Below are 13,162 nucleotides of genomic sequence, written 5' to 3'. Positions count from 1 at the left end.
AAAAAAAGTTTAATTACAGTGATAAAATTAGTAGGAAACAAACAGTTGGACAGATTTGCCCAAAAGATATAGTTTGCTGACTCCTGATCTAATGCATCGGCAGAGGACATATGACTTATAAATACAACACCTAAAACAAAAAAATTATTAGGTTCCCTCCCAGGGCTTAGGAAAGAATAAGATAAGGTCCCCCAACTCAGGCTGCAAGACTCTCACCTTTAAGGCACCTCTATTTGCACCCAGTTAGGATGAGTGGTTTTATTTGTTTGCATCTATTACTTTTTTCTCTGGATATTACATCAGATTAAGATCACACTGCCTTATGACTATATTGATCTGAGTCTGTCTATGGGGCACTTGATAGCTGGCAAATTATTAAGAATATTCATACTCTTTCTTTTTTAGCCATATCCCTCCCACCCCCACCCCCCAAAAAATCAAAACAAAACAGAAAAATAAAGCCCCAGATTCCACCAGTACTCTCTGTTCTCGCCTTTGGAAACCAATTAAGCAGCTCTGTGCACTCAATTCAGCTCCCACTAACAACATAAATAAGCTTAATAACAGGTGTGAGGCACTGTGCTAAATATTTTAAAGACATTTTCTTTTAAAAAATATATTTTATTAATTTTTTATAGAGAGAAAGGGGAAGGGATAGAGATTTAGAAACATTCTTGTAAATAGCTACTATTATCCCCATTTAGCAGATGAGGAAACTGAGGCACAGAGGGTTTAAGCAACCTGTCCAAGGTCACATAGCTAACAAGGTTCTAACTATAAATGCTCTTACTCACTATACTAAATAGAGAAAAGCACTTTAGTACATACTCCCATTGGTCAAATTTTCACCTTAGATTTTCTTTTCTTTTTTTTAAAAGTATGTTTTTATTGATTTTTAGAGAGAATGGAAGAGAGAAGGAGGGGTGGATAGAACCATCAATGATGAGACTGGCTGGTGTGGCTCAACCATTGAGCATTAATCCAGGAATCAAGAGGTCGCTGGTTCAATTCCCACTCAAGGCACATGCCCTGGTTGTGGGCTCAATTCCTGGTGGGGGCAGTGCAGGAGGCAGCCAATCGATGACTTCCTCTCTCATCAATGTTTCTTTTCTATCTCTCTAAAAGGAAGGAAGGAAGGTTGGTTAATAATGAGAGAGAATTATTGATTGGCTGTCTCCTGCAAGTCCCCCACTGGGTATCAAGCCTGCAACTTGGGCATGTGCCCTGACCAGGAATTGAACCGTGACCTCCTGGTTCATAGGTAGATGATCAAGCAATGAGCCACCCCAAGTGGGCACATCCTTTAAACTTAAGTTGTGAGAGGATGAAGACTTGACAGTCTTTTTAATTCTGTATCCCACTACCTGACATACTTCCTGGCACAGACAAGGTACCCAGTAAATGTTTGTTGAATTGGTCAGTATTTGTTAAAGCCAAATCATTTCTAGCAGATACATCATTTAGGTAATGAATGAGGTTTATCTCATTTTGCCCAACACAAATTCAGGGTATTAAAATAAAAATAAAAAAGTTATCCAATGTCGAAACCGGTTTGGCTCAGTGGTAAAGCGTCGGTCTGCGGACTGCAAGGTCCCAGGTTCAATTCCGGTCAAGGGCATGTACATTGGTTGCGGGCACATCCCCTGTAGGGGGTGTGCAAGAGGCAGCTGGTGGATGTTTCTCTCTCATCTACATTTCTAGCTCTCTATCTCTCTCCCTTCCTCTCTGGAAAAAAATCAATAAAATATATTTTAAAAAAAAAAAGTTATCCAAATGATTGCTGGGTGGGTGGGTGGTCTGGCAGCACCTCTAACTTCCCTTTAATACTAATCCACGGTGTGCCTCAGGAGACAGTCTCCAGAAAGAATGAATCCTACCTTTGCATGGCTAGGGCCCTTTACCAGTATTAGAAAGCTCTTGGGATGTACCTAGAATTATTATGGCAACCCACTGAGACTCCAAGCACTACTGCCAAATTCATCGCTCTAAATGCCACGTAGCTCCTTTCCAAAAACCTCCCAGTGTTGTCATCTTATGATAAGATCCAACTCCCATGACTGTCATTGGAGGATTTCACTCTGTTCTGACTAGCATCACCTCTCTTGGCATATAGAGCATATGGCCATGGCATTCTAGACTCAAATCCTGCCTCCTCTCTCACTAGTTCTGTGATCCTGGGAAAAATCACTAAACTCCCGGTAGCTTCCATTTCTCTATCTGTAGAATGGGGTTAATAATATCCATTTCTTTTCTTTCTTTTTAAAATAATTCTTTATTGTTGAAACTACTACGTATAATAATACTCATTTCATGAGGATGTTGAGAGGATAAGACAATGATTGTCTTTTTAATTATTTGTAACCCTCCCCTGAGGATATTTTTCCCTTGATTTTTAGAGTGGAAGGGAGGGAAGAGGGAATGGTGGGGGGAGAAACATTGATGTGAGAGAGACACATTAATTGGTTGCCTCCTACATGTGGCCCCAGCCAGGGATCGAACCAGCAACCAAGGTACATGCCCTTCACTGGGAATCAAATCTTCTACCCTTCGGTCTGCAGGCCGACACTCTAACCACTGAGCAAAACCAGCCAGGGTGAGACAATGATTGTCCAGCACAAAGCAGGGTGTGTACACTCACCACTGTTGGTCCATGTTATGACGTGGACTTTATTTATCCTTTCATCTAGCTAGGCTGGTCTGATGACCACACCCTGAGGAGGAGTGGCCCATTCTTGCCAATATTAGCAACAATGAGGAGGAGGATAAACAACTCACATTTATGAGGCTTATTCTGTACCAGACACCATATAGGGGGAGGCATTTCAAATTATTTGAAAGATCACGGACCCTTCCTTAAAAAAAAAAATACATAAATAAATAAAATAAAATAAAATTATATGTTATGACTGTATTAGTACAAAGACAATTCCAGTTTTTCTTCTGATAATAAAACAAATTAAAATATGTGTGGGGCCCCTAAAAGTACCAGGGCACCTAGGCCTTGTGCCTGTTGTGTCTAATGGAGAATTTGGCCCTGGGATTTCATTGTCCTAAACATAGTCTCATTTCATTGTCCCATGGAGCAGGGACAGAATGGAGCACCTTTTATGTCTAGGATTCATTTCTAAAGATTTGCCACCAAGCTGGACCCAAGTTGGCAAATGTTTCCATTTCCCAAAGACTTACATGTAAGAGGAGCCATCAAATCATATTCAATATCCTGAGCCTTGCATTCCTCAGACCCTAGTAACTTTGGAAATTTAATGATTTCTGATGCATTTACATTTCAGAGGGGAGGCATTTCAAATTATTTTAAATTGGGTGCACTGAGCAAGTTTCACTGGTATTTGGTCTATCGTGCTATTTCAAATTCACAATATTCAAACAGTACTGTGTTGTTATATCCAGTTAGAGCTGGGGCTGCAGAGATTACCCAAGATTGTCTGATTCCAGAGCTCAAGATCTCAGCCACAACATCTCACCTTTGTACCCATCTTCTCCCTACCCTGGCAAGCTCACTTTATTTTATTTTTTTAAACTAAACTAAAATAAAACATTTTTTTTGCAAGCTCTTTTCAATCCTCTCCACTCCTTCCTTGAGGCCTTCATGGAATATCACCTCCAACAAGCTGCCCCGCCCTGATCACACAGCCCACACTTCCTAGACTCCGTCTCTATCCCAGTTGCTGGAAGCTAATTCTAGCACGTCAGCAGGACTGAATCATCTGGAATGCCTGAAGGAATTTCCCCAAACCTGAAAAGGATGCATAAATGATTGCTTGCTGCCAGACAGCTGAGGGCATTTCAATCTACGTGGTATTGCCTCCTGCTGGCCAAACAGCTGAAGTCAGTTCCACAATCTGACAATGGATTCTTGCCAAAAACAGCTGTGAAGGCAATTCCCCCAATCTGACAATGGATTCTGTATACTAAACCTTGCCTTTCATGTATATCTACTTTGCCTTAGGGCAATTCGTGTCAATAAAAAAGCAAAGGGTCCAGAGATTCAGAAGAACTTGATTTCTTTAGCTAAGTCTTCTCTGGCTCCCCAAAATGCCTTCCAAAATTATGTTTCATCTCTGGACTCTTTTTTTTTTTTTTTTTATATTTTATTGATTTTTTACAGAGAGGAAGGGAGAGAGATAGAGAGCCAGAAATGTCGATGAGAGAGAAACATCGACCAGCCGCCTCCTGCACACACCCCACCGGGGATGTGCCTGCAACCAACGTACTTGCCCTTGACCGGAACTGAACCCGGGACCTTTCAGTCCGCAGACCGACGTTCTACCACTGAGCCAAACCGGTTTCAGCCATCTCTGGACTCTTGATTAATTTACATTCAGTGCCTTTTCCAGATTCCTGAACCCTTCTCAATGCTGGATATAGACCCCCGGCACCTAGTGTTGATCAATGGTCGATGGTCAATTGGTCATTGGCTCCAATTCAGTGCGAACAGGAAGCCCCAATTTAGAGTGCAGTGAAGAAACTTTATTCAGTACAAACAGAATGTAAGGCCACACGGTTGTGAAAAGCAACACAGTATGAGGCAGCACTCCTCCGGACAGACAGCTCTGCTCTGGGCTGATCCTCGCTGGTCTGCACTGCTGTGCATTGCTCTGCTCCATGCTGGTCTGCTTTGCACTGCGCTGGTCTGTTCCACTCTGCTCCTGCGAAATTTTTGGTGTTTCAGCTCAGCCAGGGAAACACAGTCTTTGGTCTTGGGTAGAAAGGGAAAGTGCCCAATACTTATTACGGATGACAGGATAAAACATGGCTCTGATGAAAAAAAAATAATAATATTAGCCCTGGTCAATGGTTAGAGTGTCAGCCCATGGACTGAAGGGTCATAGGTTCAATTCCCTGTCAAGGGCATGTACCTGGGTTGCAAGTTCTATCCCCATCCCCTGTCATGGTGAGTGTGGAAGGCAACCGATTGATGTGTCTCTCTCACTTCGATATTCCAACCCCTTCTCCCATTCCCTCCTTTCCATTCTCTCTAAAAAGTAATGGGAAAATAAGAAGAAGAAGAAGAAGAAGAAGAAGAAGAAGAAGGAGGAGGAGGAGGAGGAGGAGAGGAGAGGAGAGAGGAGAAGGAGAAGAAGAAGAAGAAGAAGAAGAAGAAGAAGAAGAAGAAGAAGAAGAAGAAGAAGAAGAAGAAGAAGAAGGAGAAGAGAAGTGCGCTCTCAGAGCCAGAGGGGAGCTGGCTTATATGGATAGAAGTTCTCCCTCCTGGTCTCTGATTGGTCCATCCTCTATTTTTGTTTTTGTTTTTAATTTGAGCCCAGTTAGCTACCAGGAACCCTTCTCAGGGTTCTCTTCTTTCTCAGGTCTATATTTCCCCCTTCTGGTCAGAACCTGTGGACAGAGTGTTGGTGATCCATTGGGTCAGTTTGTCCCATGTCAGTGCCAGAGTGGCTTGGCTACCTGCTCTGGTTCCATCTAGTTCCTTGGTGGGGACTCCTGGGACAGGGAAGTAACCAATGGAGTAACTAGAGCCATTTGCTTACAAGAGGTCTTGCAGGCACTTGCCAAACTCAAAATCCACAAACTCTTATAAAAGTAGCCCAAACAAGTTAAAACAACAAAGGTACTGAGTTCGTAAGAGAAATCATGGACAATTGACAAAAGGTATTTGGCATCAGGAATAAAGGTTCCAACCATCATGAATTACACACATGGAGGGGATACAGTGGGGTGATGAATTATTTCTTCTTCTTTTTTTATTCCTTTTTTTTTTTATTAATCCTCAACCGAGGATATTTTTCCATTGATTTTTAGAGAGTGGGAGGAAAGGGGAGAGACAGAGAGAGAGAAACATAGATGTGAGAGAGATACGTTGATCTGCTGCCTCTTGCATGTGCCTGATGGGGACTGGGGATCGAGCCTGCACATGAGGTACCTGCCATTCCCTTCAGTTTGCAGGCCAATGGTCTATCCACTGAGCCATATTGGCTGGGGCCTAATGTATTATTTCTATCCTTTATGCAATAATTACTCAAATTTTTGTAGGAGGCTTTAAACATTTGGTTATACAGAACACCACTAGCTTGACAATAAAATATGTTAAAACAAATTATAATAACAGTTTGCAACCCAGATCTTAAAATAGCTCTGAGCCCAGTTGGGATCCAACTGAAAATGTCAGAAAATTTAAGTCCTAACCAGCCATAGACCCTAGAAGCAAAATGGGGATGCCCCTTAAGGGCTCTGGCAAGGTTAAGGAGTTCGGTTGTTTCAAACTCTACCTGGGAAGAAGCATTTTTCCCCAAGTACAGCAGGAGGTATTGGCTGTGGCTCAAACTCCTCCTTGGGCTACAAGCACATAATCAAGAGTGACTGTTGTTGAGGACTATTTGTACTCAGAAGTCTAAAGATATTTGCTGGGTTCAAATCGCTAAAAACAAAAAAACAAGCAATTTGATTGATGGTTCTAGTTAGGTTTCACAGTATATTTAATTAAGCAGTTCCAAGGCCATCCCATGAACATACAATTCTGAGAAAGCAATTACTCCCACCTCCTGAAAAACCTGCCAGCAAGCCACATCCCACAGAAAGGCCATGAGAGCTATCTTAAAAACATAATATATATATACTTATTTTTCATTTCTTTTTAATTCTTTTATATATGTATATATAAAAGAATTAAAAAGAAATGAAAAATAAGTATATATAAAATAAGTATATATAAAATAAGTATATATAATATATAATATATAATCTATAATCTATAATCTATAATCTATAATCTATAATCTATAATCTATAATCTATAATCTATAATATAATATAATATATAATATATAATATAATATATATAATATATAATATATAATATAAAACATATAACATATAACATATAACATATAACATATAACATATAACATATAACATATAATATAATATACACTTGATTTTACAGAGAGGAAGAGAGAGAGAGCGTTAGAAACATCTATCAACTGCCTCCTGCATGTTCCCTACTGGAGACTGAGCCCGCAACCACGGTACATGCCCTTGACCAGAATCATACTCAGGACCCTTCAATCCAAGGGCTAATGCTCTATCTACTTAGCCAACTGGTTAGGGCTTTTTAAATAACTTTTTTTTTTTTTTTTTTTTCAAAGAGGAAGGGAGAGGAAGAAAGAGACAGAAGCACCAGTGATGAGAGAGAATTATTGATGGGTGGCCTCCTGAACGTCCCCTACTGGAGATCGAGCCCCCAACCTGGGCATCTGCCCTGACTGGAAATTGAACTGTAACTTTGTGGTTCATAGGTTGACACTCAACCACTGAGCCACGCCGGCTGGGTGAGCGCTATCTTCATAAACAGAGGGATCCACACATCAAGGGCCTAATATCCTTTCTTTTTCCTCCAATGAGAACTCGGAGGGGTGGCTGTTATCATCCTGAGGACAGTAAAAGAAGATATCCAGTGTCCCAGTCAGCCTCCAGCTATCTAGAGTCTAGACCCATGGTCGGCAAACTGCGGCTCTTGAGCCACATGCAGCTATTTGGCCCCTTGAGTGTGGCTTTTCCACAAAATACCACAGCCTGGATGAGTATATTTTGAAGGAGTAGTGTTAGAAGAAGTTTAAGTTTAAAAATTTTGGCTCTCAAAAGAAATTTCAATCATTGTACTGTTGATATTTGGCTCTGTTGACTAATGAGTTTGCCAACCACGGGTTTAGACAATAAAGTGTTCAAGGTGGTTTATGTACACGGAGACAAAATATAACCCATGGAGGCACAGAGGTGCCTGGTAGAGTTCGTTCATTTCTACCCACTAACAGGAAGGGAGTGAGAACATTTTCCAGCCGGGGCTCAGCGTGGTTTGAACATCCTTCCGGAAGTCCTTGCGGTATGTGTGAACATAATGGGGTGAACATTCAGGTTCATGATGGTGTGGCCTGTTTCCACTCACAGCGGCCTTACAAAGGGCCGCTCCAAAGCAGTCAGGGTTGATGGACACAACCACATTTAAGGCATTTAAGCCACAGGTGGTCATGTGACAAAGGGTGGCTAGTGTCTAATTTCATTATTTTAGTCATGCATTTAATCATTCAGTTAAAAAAAAAAAACCACAACAACACTTCACAAGCAATTATAGAAAATTAAATGGTGAGAAGTAAAATTTAGCTCTTTAAATATTAAAGTTTGATTTACCTAAGCAATCAAAGATCCAATGATGCAGGGTATATCTTTACTTTCCCTTTATGATTTCCTTGTAAGGGGAGACCAGTAATATGGAAAAAACACTTTTGTTCCTTTAACAGAGAGAGAAACCCAAATCCCAATTCTGTATCGGCATACTTTGTTGATGTTTTAAAAAAAATTTTTTTATTGATTTCAGAAAGAAGGGAGAGGGAGAAAGAGATAGAAACATCAATGAGAGAGAGAATCATTGATCAGCTGCCTTCTGCATGCCCCACCCTGGGGATAGAGTCCACAACCCGGGCCATGTGCCCCAACTGGGAATTGAACCATGACCTCTTGGCTCCTGGGTTGATGCTCAAACTTTGAGCCACACTGGCCAGGATACAAGTCAATTTTTGGCAATAGCATCTAGAAACATACCTTATTTATAACATGTATACATAGACACACATAAACACACCAACAGCACAACAATACAAAATTTTAAAAAAAATTATGGATCCAAAAGAAAAGAGAATGGCCCCATAATGCCTTAAAAGGGACAGATTTTCCTGGGGGAAGCCTGAAAAATGGCTTCAGAGGTAAGGCCTGAGCATCAGATGGCTGCTGTGCAGCTGGAGTCAAAGATGGGAGAGGGGAAAAAGGTAGAGGGCAGGCAGGGGGTAGGCAAGGGTGTGGGGCTAGAAAGTGAGGGATCTCCAGGGTGTGTGTTACCCTGTTTCCCCAAAAATAAGACAGTGTCTTATATTAATTTTTGCTCCCAAAGGTCTTATTTTTAGGGGATGTCTTATTTTTCCATGAAGAAGAATACAGTACACATTTATTGTTAAATGAAAATTACCTGTATACGGTATGATAGTACGGTAGTTGTCAACACAAACCAGACCAACTGTGAATCCTACAGTATCAAGAATTTACTCATTTATTCAATGACAATCATGTCATCATCTTCTGGAACATCATCATAACAATCCAATTCCTGAATTTCCTGGTGAATTTCTTGTGACTCCATTTTTTTCCAGAATCAGTGGACCAAATCTCTCATGTTTAGCCTAGGGGGGCCTTATTTTCGGGGTATGCCTTATATTTCACTCAGAAGGAAACCTGTAAGTAGGTTTTATTTTTGGAGAATTCTTATTTTTTGGGAAACATGGTAGTAAACCTAGTTTTTGAGTTGCTAGCACCAGGGTAGGACAAGTTTTCTAATGATCTCCCTTTTGTTCCAGTTCCACACACACCGGTTTCCTTTTAATACATCAAGAATTTACCTAATTTGGAATTATTTTTCCTAAGGGAGGCAATAGAGCCTCTTGATTTCTTTCAGAGCTATCAAGGTACCAGGTGTTGTTTTGTTGTTGTTGTTTTTTAAGCTCCCAATTGTCTCTGGGAGGAACAGTATTTCTTTGTTTTCACTGAGCGCGCAAATAAACAAACTTTGGGTTTGCAGAGGAATCCCATCTTGGCCAATAAAGCTTGAGATCACCTCATAAGACTTTAGTCCAGAGGCCTAGGCAATTGCAATTCTCTAGACCACAATTTTGATGCATGCAATCAGCCAAAGCCTAAATGGAGGCTGATTAGCATGTGGATCTTAGAGAATGAGTTATCCACTATGCACTTCTTATGGGGAGTCTCCATGTGTGCCCCCACCCCCAGCTTCTCTCTCTCTTTCTCTCTCTCTCTCTCTCTCTCTTTCTCTCTCTCTCTCTCTCTCTCAAAATCAATCAATAAAAAAATAATTTAAAAAAGAAGAAGAAAGAGCAATGATTTCAAGGGATTGGGAGCCACAGTTGTGAACTTCTTAAAGGCAGGATGGATTTTGTTCATCTGTATTGTACAGTCCCTAGCACAGTGACTTGCAAGTCAGGCAATGTTTGTTGAATGAAAACAAAATCCAAAGGGAGTGTTTATGTAAGAGCATGAGGGATATTTTTTCTGAAGCATTATTCATGATAATTCTAATCTCTAAAAATGTTTTTGGAAGATATGTAATAAAGTGTCTTTCTTCCTATCTGTAGAATAATGTCCCTCAAAGATGTTCATGTCCTAATTCCTAGAACCTGTGTTGTGTTACATGGTGAGTGGGAATTAAGGGTGCAGATGGAATTAGGGTTGCTAATCATGTGACCTCAAGATGGGAAGATTATGCTGGATTATCCAGGAGAGCCAATGTTATCACAAGGGCCCTTATAAGAGGAAGTAGGAGCATCATATAAGAAAAAGGAGATTCTCCCACTGGCTGCTGGGATTGGAGATCAGAGCAAGTTTCTTGGGCACCACTGAAGGAAGATGGCGATACCCAGGAGGAAATTAAGAGGGATCTGGAGAAGCCAATTGACCTGTGGCTGCTGCACGTCTTTACCACCAACAACAGGCACCATCACTGCATGGGCGAATTCTCCCACAGAACATGACAATCAGCGAGCTGCAGATCTACACCTGGATGGGTGCAACCTTGAAAGAACTAACTAGTTCAGTAAAAGAAGTCTACGCAGAAGCTAGAAAGAAGGGCACACACTCCCAACTTTGCAATTGTTTTTACTGGTTATCAGGTGAAGGAGATTGGCAGCACCATGACCAGGAGAAAGGGAACTGATGATTCCATGACCCTGCAGTTGCAGAAGTTTCAGACAGGAGAGATTATCTGGACATAGTGGTCGCCCCTCCGAATTCAGAGCGCATGAGAGCCTATTAAATTTTATTGACTACTAGAGGCCCGATGCACGGAATTCGTACAAGAGTAGGCCTTCCTCCTCCCCAGCAGATGGCACTGGCTTCCCTCTGGCCTCCAGCAGGTACCTGGGACCTGGTCTTCTCTAGCAACCCTGGCTTCCTCTGAAAGGCTGTCTGGAAGGACGTCTGTCTAACTAGCAGATTACACTTTTATTATTATAGATTTCCTAAGTTTATTTTTCATTCGGTTGTATAACATAAATTTAGGCTTTTCCCTCCCCTTTTTATTGCCATTAAGCCTTTAAACTAAAAACATTGTAGTGCATTTATTTAGGAGTTAGGCTTGGCTGTGCTATGGTATGAACGTTAGTCGAACGTCCATGTTTCAAGTCCTGTAAAATATGAAGCGCTCTTGGCATTTTATGTAAAAGTGTTATTAAATATACATGTGCAATCAAATGAAAAAAAATGAAAAAAGACAAAGAAGCTGCTAAGCCCTGGCTGGTCATCCCAATACACACCACAGTTGTGGGTTTGCTTTCTGGTCAAGACACATACAAGAAGCAACCAATGAAAGCATCACCAAGTGGAACAACAAAATCAATGTCTCTCTCTCTCTCTCTCTCTCTCTCTCTCTCTCTCTCTCTCTCAAGTCAAGAAAATTATAAAAACAGAAAAAGGGGCAGTGATGATGAGAACAGAGTTTGAAGTAATGTGCTTTGGAGATGGAGAGGAGCCACAACTCGGGGAATGTGGGTGGTCTCTAGAAGCTGGAAAAGGCAAGAAAAAACGACCCTTTCCTCTGGAAAAGAAAGCAACCCGGCACCCTCTGACGTCAGTCCTCAGAGCTGTTTTGGACTTCTCTCCTCCAAGACAATAAATGTGTGTTGCTTTCGGACATTAAGTTTGTAGCAATTTACTGCAGCAGCATTCGGACACTGAAACACCATTCTGGTGTCTAGTCCCTAGCAGTGGTCCTCTGTGAGCCACATCTGGAGTATTCGCTCTCTGGGGTATGTCCCTCCCATACTAGTCAGTGCTGCCTGGGACTTACCAATGCATGATAACAGAGGAGATGTGGTGTCAGCTCCAGACCCAAGCATCAAGAGGACTGAGCCATGAACAACAAATACATATCTAGCAACAAGTGAATCTAAAAGTCAAGCGAATCAAAAATCTGAGGAACAGAATAAACTGGTGAATATAATAGAATCAGGGGCATAGAATGGGAGGGGATTGATAATTCTCAGGAAGAAAGGGGTGTCTGTGTGAGGGATACGGGAAGAGACTGGACAAAAATCATATACCTATGGATGAGGCAGGGGGGGCGAGAAAGGGGAGAGGAGGTAAGGGCAGAGGGTGGAGTGGGGACCAGGTAGAGGGGAGCTATGGGGGTGGGGGGCAAAGGAGAAACAATTGTAATAATCTGAACAATAAAGATTTATTAAAAAAAAAAAAAAAAGAGGACTGGGCAGCTCCACTTTTGAGCTTTGGGGAGTCCTCAGATGTGGTATGTAAAGCAGTCCTGCTGACGTGGCCCGTGTGGAGAGGAGAGACTCTGAGACAGTTTGGAGTGGAGAGGGGCCCGGGCTTCCCAGCATTCCACTTTAGCCTCTCCCCACCCCCATGACCTCAGCTCATTAGACTGCAACAGCATGAGGGACCCCAAGCAAGGTCAGCTATGGGCCCAGTCTGTCCACGGGAGAGATAATGGCATGGTTGTTTCAAGCCACTGTCCAATTTTAGCTACCATGAGTGAAGGCCCTACTGTGGTGGGTGCTAGGGAGCCATGGGTTCATATTACTGTCCTGAATATCACTCCCACTTCCCAGATGAAGAAACTGAGGTTCTGGAAGAAGACATCTAGACCTGCTGGTAGATAGGAGAACTGGGTTTCAATCTGTCTGTCCAACTCCGGAGCCCCAGGCCCTTTGCGCTTCCAATGCAACCTCTCCTCAAAGCTCTTAGATAAAATTCAAAGGCCTAAGTCAGTGGTCGGCAAACTCATTAGTCAACAGAGCCAAATATCAACAGTACAACGATTAAAATTTCTTTTGAGAGCCACATTTTTTTAAAACTTAAACGTCTTCTAATGCCATTTCTTCAAAATAGACTCGCCCAAACCATGGTATTTTGTGGAAGAGCCACACTCAAGGGGCCAAAGAGCCTCATGTGGCTTAGCGAGCTGCAGTTTGCCCACCACGGGCTAGGTTGGTCCCCGTCGCTGCTTTGGCACCATTGGTTACCACCATGCTGGTTTCAGCAAACTCTTAGCTCCATTCAGTCCTGTTTCCTCCTCTTGCTCTCAAGTCTCATCAGAGAAAAGGATTACTTACAG

At 41.9% G+C, this 13,162-nt stretch overlaps 1 pseudogene; it reads left to right on the top strand.

Moving 5' to 3' along the window:
* The first annotated feature begins 10,173 nt into the window (after positions 1-10,173).
* LOC118703694 lies at positions 10,174-10,846 on the top strand (annotated as a pseudogene).
* Positions 10,847-13,162: the final 2,316 nt, after the last annotated feature.

The sequence above is a fragment of the Pipistrellus kuhlii genome, unplaced genomic scaffold (assembly GCF_014108245.1).
Source record: "Pipistrellus kuhlii isolate mPipKuh1 unplaced genomic scaffold, mPipKuh1.p scaffold_m20_p_4, whole genome shotgun sequence".
NCBI classification, from domain to species: Eukaryota; Metazoa; Chordata; class Mammalia; order Chiroptera; family Vespertilionidae; genus Pipistrellus; species Pipistrellus kuhlii.
This window is presented reverse-complemented; position numbering and strand designations above follow the sequence as displayed.